Source organism: Triticum dicoccoides, chromosome 3B (assembly GCF_002162155.2).
Source record: "Triticum dicoccoides isolate Atlit2015 ecotype Zavitan chromosome 3B, WEW_v2.0, whole genome shotgun sequence".
In the NCBI taxonomy this organism is placed as follows: Eukaryota; Viridiplantae; Streptophyta; class Magnoliopsida; order Poales; family Poaceae; genus Triticum; species Triticum dicoccoides.
This window is the reverse complement of record NC_041385.1, coordinates 658,770,678-658,778,048: the sequence shown is the minus strand read 5'-3', so window position 1 is coordinate 658,778,048 and position 7,371 is coordinate 658,770,678.

The following is a 7,371-nucleotide window of genomic DNA, read 5'->3' as shown; positions in this document are numbered from 1 at the left end:
TCTAATATTATATGTGGATGACATATTGTTGATTGGAAATGATATAGAATTTCTGGATAGCATAAAGGTATATTTGAATAAGAGTTTTTTCAATGAAAGACCTCAGTGAAGCAGCTTACATATTAGGCATCAAGATCTATAGAGATAGATCTAGACGCTTAATTGGACTTTCACAAAGCACATACCTTGATAAAGCTTTGAAGAAGTTCAAAATGGATCAGTCAAAGAAAGGGTTCTTGCCTATATTACAAGGTGTAAAGTTGAGTAAGACTCAAAGCCCAACCACGACAGAAGATAGAAAGAGAATGAAAGTCATTCCCTATGCCACAGTCATAGGTTCTATAAACTATGTTGTGTTGTGTACCAGACCTATTGTGTACCTTGCCATGAGTTTTTGCAAAGGGGTGCAATAGTGATATGAGAGTAGATCACTGGACAACAGTCAAAATTATCCTTAGTGTGGACTAAGGAAATATTTCTTGATTATGGAGGTGATAAAAGAGCTTGTCGTAAAGAGTTACGTTGATGCAAGATTTTACACCGATCCAGATGACTCTAAGTCTCAATCTGGATACATATTGAAAGTGGGAGCAATTAGCTAGAGTAGCTCCATGCAGAGCATTGTAGACATAGAATATTTGCAAAATACATACGGCTCTGAATGTGACAGACCCGTTGAGTAAACTTCTCTCACAAGCAAAACATGATCACACCTTAGTACTCTCTGGGTGTTAATCACTTAGCGATGTGAACTAGATTATTGGCTGGTAAACCCTTTGGGTGTTGGTCACATGATGATGTGAACTATCACTACAAAAAAATACACTTCCGTGATGATACGTGTTTATCACAGTAGGTCGCATTTTTTGTCATGCATGTACATCCATGATGATTTTATGACAGAATCAAGATAGCCATACATGTGTTGTCGTAGAAGTGTTCCATGACATTACCAAAATTATCATCACGGAAGTGTCCACTTCCATGACGATAAATCGCGCATCACATGACTGCTTTCATCAAGGGTGACCGACACGTGGCATCCATCGTAACGGAATGCCGTTAAGCTATTGGGTCCGGTTTTGGATCCGATAACCCGTTAACAACCCCGACCAATGGGGATTTTCCACGTGTAAAATCATCATTGGCTGGAGGAAACACGTGTCGGCTCACCGTTGGGACAGATGTCATCCACTCATTGGACCCAAGGCGCCTATGATACATCGACACATGGCACAGCCCAACAGAGGCCCAATCCTGTGAAAAGGTCGGCCCGCTTAACTTGGTCAAAAGGTGGCGGGCCGGCCCACGGAAAGCTTGTTAAAAGCATGCTCGTATATAGCCCATTTACAGCCCGCTAACCTAGGGCATGTTACGACCTCTCTGAATTAGGCCCAGTAGCGTCATTTGGGCCATCCAATATGATTCCAGCCAGTTTTAACTTCCGGCCCATGTATGGCCCATGACTTCTTTCGGCCCATATGAGGCCCTTTGTAACTCTTGGCCCATGACTTCTTTCGGCCCATATGAGGCCCTTTATAACTCTTGGCCCATTGACAACCCGTGGTGAAACTGGACCGTAATGAACAGTGTATCACTTTATACCCATTAACGGTCCATTATTCCATTGGGCCATTTCCAGCCCAAGTTATCTTTCGGCCTTCTTAGGGCCCATTTATTTTTGGTCTCATTTCCATCATTCGGTTACTTACGGCCCGTTACTGTCATTTTCTTCTTGTGGGCCAAATTCAGCCCGTCGTTACAGTTGGCCCGTTTGTGGCCTGTTAATACGTTGGGCCGTTTTCATGTCAAAAAACCTGTTGGGCTGTTTTCATAGAGTTATCAAATACGGCCTATTAACGGCCTGTTATGGTCCACGAATAGTATGGCCCATGATTGGCGAAACGATGATACACCCCGTAGAAGGCCCATGGATCCTATGGCCCGTATAAGGCCCATGGATCCTACGGCCTGTATAAGGCCCATGGATCCTACGGCCCGTATATGGCCCAGGGATCATACGGCTCGTAGAAGGTCCATGGATCCTACGGCCGGTAGAAGGCCGATGGATCCTACGGCCCGTATAGAAAGCCAATGGATCCTACAGCCCATAGAAGGCCCATGGTTCATACAGCCTGCAGGAGGCCGTGGTTATAACAGTCCGTGTGTTGCCATTATTATTTTGGCCTAGTTACCAAAAATAGGCTTTGTGGCCACTAGAAAAACACAGAAAAAGAACTGAAGTGACTACAAGCAAACAACTAGACAAGACAATAAGGAAATAAATAAGCAAGCAATTAACGCTAGCCTATTACCGCTATTACACATATTACATCCACTGGGCATCAAAGTCCGCCACCAGTACAAATATTGGGAACAAAGCAGCATATTACATACACTGGCCGTCAAAATTGGACACTAGTGCAAATAAACGCTGCAGCAAAACAAGAGCATAAATGAAACAACTTCAGAAGAGCTCAAGAAAAGTTATCCTGGGTATCCACCATGCTAGCAATAAGCTTAGCAAGCTTATTAGCTTTGTCCTGTTTGGCGCTATAATCCTACAATGCTTGCTGTTGCACCAGAAAGTATGCATATGAATGCTCGAGGACTTCCGCAGTCCTTCCGCTTCTTGTCGCAGCACATCTGATCGATGTCTTTCAGCTTGTAGTTGAGACTCAAGAAACTGAAGTGATTCAGATAGTGAGTTTGAATAGCTTGTGCAAGCGGTAGTGGCCAGTAACTCGAACACTAAACCAAGACAGGACTTTGGGCTTGTCTCACTGTCTTCAAGATAGTCTTCCTTAGCTGTTTTATCAGCTTTGTTGCAGACCAACAAGGATGTGTCACTATCCTTAACCTTGTCTGTATTACTTCCTTTACCATTGCTTAATAAGGCACTCTTCCCCAATATTCTTTCAGCGTTCTAAAAGAAGAAACAAGCAGACACATAACAGGTTTAGCATGTACTACTATATGAAACTCATTTCGGTGAACTAGTTCATTAGTAAGGTGGACAGGATTAAACTACCAAGTCTTCTATTGCCAAGTACTAGTACATAATAAAAGCATCAAACAAACATATATCTATGTCCTATGGTCACTGCATTGTCTCACCAAATCAAAGTAGAGACACGAATCAAATCATATCAGTTCAAGACAAAGCAGTAGTGAAAGAATACAAAGCGTGGGAAACTACACGGCACAACAAGATTTCAGATGGGTACCACGGGTCTACATGTATAACAACACTATTGGCTCTGTTGTGATGCTAGTAATGTGCATGATATGAGAAGTCAACTGTACACACAATTGAAATTGAAATCCACAGAGCTATTGATAAGAGCAAACCTGTTAAAGAAACATGCGTGAACATACCTGCTGTGCCATTGGAGTTTTGATTGGATCCTTCAATTTAAAAATAAGTTTGTATGAGTAAATACAGTGATATAAGAGCAAAGCAGTATGCTCGATAGCAATCATAGTTAAGAAAGGTGCGCCTAAGCGAGCACTTAAGCGCACCTAGGCTCTAGGCATTGGCAAAACACATTGCGCATAACTATGCTTAATCTGTGCATAACTGCGCATAAGCATGCACTTTGGTCAGAAAAGCGCAAGGCTATGGCAAAACGCGCAATTAATGCCTAGCGCTTTCTTGACCTATGATAGCAATGGAGTCTTAAATTAGAGCAGTTGTTCTTCAGATTTAGGCACTTGTTCTACATGAACAGAGTACAGTAAGACGCAAGAATATAGTACTTAAAAATAGAAAATGAGCTCATAGACCTTACCACATTCTTGGTTCGGGACTAGTACAGAACAAGGCGTTCCCAGTCATCGTTTAGTAAATGTGTCTCAAGAGAACGTAAGGGAATTTGATGACTTTCTTTGCCGGTGAAGTATGTTTTCTTCAGGTAATTTTGATACTTCCACCAAGCATTCTTGAAGATAGCAGAGGTATTAGCACAGGTTACTTCATCCTGAGCTTCCAAATCGGTCCTTCTCTATGGAGAAAATTGGGAAAATTTGATGTATTATAACCATCATGGAGGTAGGATGTATGGAACAAAGCAAAGTAATTGCCATGAATAACATTACTTACACATAACTCCTGGACAAACACCTGCAACTAGCATTTTTCCTTCATCTTCAGTATAATATTTCCAAGATGGAAAGATACGCATGTATGATTTAACAACATCAAATGCGATAGATGCTAAACTACGACTAGCTGGTTGTGCTTCCTCCACAGGAATAGGCGTACTAACTGGTGGAGTTGGGGTTCGCCGTGGTAGTACTGGCCCTTTGGGCACTGGAGTTGCCTTACTAACTGCTCTTGTTTGGGAGCTTTGTGGTGGAGATGGTGCTGTGTCAACAGGAACTGGGTTACTATCTACTGGGGTTGGGGTTAGATTGGGTGAAGCTGGTTCTCTGTCCATCGTAGTAGGGGTACAATCTGCAAGAGTTTGGGTTATGTGTGGTAGGGCTGGTTCTTGTGTATGTACAACCGGGGTCCTATCTCCACCAAGAGGTAGCACTGTTTTCTTTGAAGACTGTGTTTTTAGTCCGCTAGATACTGGCATCACCCGCTCCAATTCAAATGGCCGATAAACAGGAAACATAGTTGAATGTACACACATTGTATGAGAGAAAGATGCAATAGATAGGGTGGAAAAAAGAGGGCATGAAATAGTTGACATGTATATTGGTTATCTAAAACGGATAGCTGACAGAATTTCACATATATGATGTATATCTAAACTGGATAGCATAGCATAACATAATTCAAAGATACGATGAATAACTAAACATGATCGCATGTCATAATTCACCTACATGTTATCTAAGTAATCAGGATCACATCATGTAATTCACGTATGTGATTTATATGCTAAACAGAGGGCATTCAATATGATGTCTGAACTAAGAACATGGTGTTGAATATTGTGTATATGATGTCTAAACTATGCAATGCAAGACACCATATGCATGATATGAGCGGTATAACCGTGCCAAGTTAGAGCATACACCTCGGTGGGGGAATAGGACTGGTCATCTGTCTCTGAATCCATCTCTGAGGAGCTACCGAGACCCAACAAGAGATCTGCTTCGATAGGTAGCATTGTCTGCTCTGAAGGCCTTGTTTTCACCCCAGATCTTTCCATCTCCCACCCAAATGGTTGATTCACAGGAAGAGTAGTTTAATGTACAAACATTGTCGACAAATGGAAATGTAATGAAGAAAAGGATGGGCAAGATGTCATTCAAATATATGATGCCTGGTTAAATGGGATGGCATTGCACATTTCACATATATTATGGCTGGCTAAAGGACATGAGACTGCATAATTCCTATATATGATATAGAAACTAAACAGGTGGCATTACAAAACATGTCTAAGCTAAGCAGATGACATATAAGATGTCAAAAGTAGGCACTACAAGGCAACATATGCATGATATGACTAACATCATCATGCCAAGGTAGAGCAAACACCCTGGGGGTAAATAGGAGTGGTCAGCGGCGTCTGAATCCGCCTCAGAATAGATATCTTCCTCTGGATTACAATCTGGAGAGGGATGGGGAGGGTTTGCCATTAAACCCACCATGGAGCGATGTCTGCATGACATTGTATTGCCGCGCAAAACTCTTCTCTTTTTCTCTACAAGTTCAGCATGACTGTGTACAATATCTGACATGCATACGAAAAAAATATGGTGAGATTATGTAAGGAGAGCATGCAGAAATTTAGAGTGATGGTAACAACCAGTGGATGGATCCAAAAATAATGATAGCAGGCTGATGATAGCTTTAATTTAATAAAAAGACAGACAATGATTGCTTTACTATTTGTTTCCCACCCAAGATGAACAACATAGGCACACCCTAGGTGAACCAGATATTAGACAGACATATTATTCATTGCTGCCTCGATATGTGCCCCACAACTAATTTAGAACTCAAGTTTGAACATTAATTTGGACCTGACTTGGAGTCCAAGAGGTGAATAGGACGATAAAGTAGCAGGTAATTTTAAGCAATGCATAACATAAGTAGAAATAAAAGAGTGCGACCTCTCTTGTGGACCTTTGTACTCCTCAGGTTCATCTGCTGAGTCGATGATGGTGATGCCATTGCAGTGGGTGCCGTCGGCAGGGAAGGAGATCTGAGGAGGCGAAAGACGGTCAGGAGTCGTGATGTCTGGTTTGGTGGATGCTTCTGTCGATGGAGCAGCTCAGGTGAGGTGGACGATGTCGCGGCAGGAGCAGGACAAACCACACAAAGTTCCCTTCAACACCTACCTGTAACTGAAGTAATTATGTAAGGGATCATTTGGCTTGCATGGTTCTAAAAACGCAGGGATAGGAAAGACATCGGAATAGGATAGGTATGCACATGGTAAACAGAGCATTTGTAAACACAGGATTTCTGTCAACTTGGGTGTTTGGTTTATAGGAATTGGAAGAGCAGAGGAATGCAAAGAAACATGGCCAAAATAAAGTGAAACCATATGAAAGTGTGTACAATTAGAATGTTATTCTGCCAATAATGCACTTGGTATTGTTTTCATGCATAGGATTTTGAAAAGTAGGTCCAGGTGGATGTTTTGCTTCATTCCTTTCAACAAAATGCATGAATAATTGAATAGTAGAGTGCCATTGGAAAAATCCCTATTGCTATGTGTTTCCGTTGAACCAAAATAGCCCTAATGGATCGACATGAATGTATAGTAATAAGTGATGGAACAAGTGTACAACCTCTTTGTCGTAGCCGTGTCGACCTCAGCATCATTGGGTTGGTCGCTGAAGCAGTTGAGGTAGAGGTGACTATCGGAGGTGTGGAGGAAGATCTGAGGAATCTGTAGACGGCGTCCAGGGCACTGCTCTATTGTGATGGATCGTTCTGTCGTTGGAGCAGCTCCGGTGAGCCGTAAGACGTCAAGGCTGACGCAGCACAAGACAGACATCGTCAATCTCAAGTGGGATTCTAATAGCATCTCCAATAGATGATGAAAAATGGATGTAAAATTAACATCACCAAAAACCACCTTACTACAACAGATGAGGCAAAAACTATTGACTCTGAACTTAATTGTCGAAACTGAAATTTACTGTGGAATCTGAATGTTACTATCGAAACTGAACGCAATGGTAGTAGAGAGGCACTTGACATGTAGTTTAGGGCGGGCATGTAGTTCATCTTCAACCTGCACCCCCCCTGAGCCGCCAGCCACCACCGGCCTCACCGCCGGCCCCAGCGCCGCCTCACCGCCCCGAAACAACTCCCCACCGTTGGTCCGCCGCCGCCCCGGACAGCCCTCTACCCCCCCCCCACCCTGAACCCTAAGATAGATAGTGGGGTACCTCTCC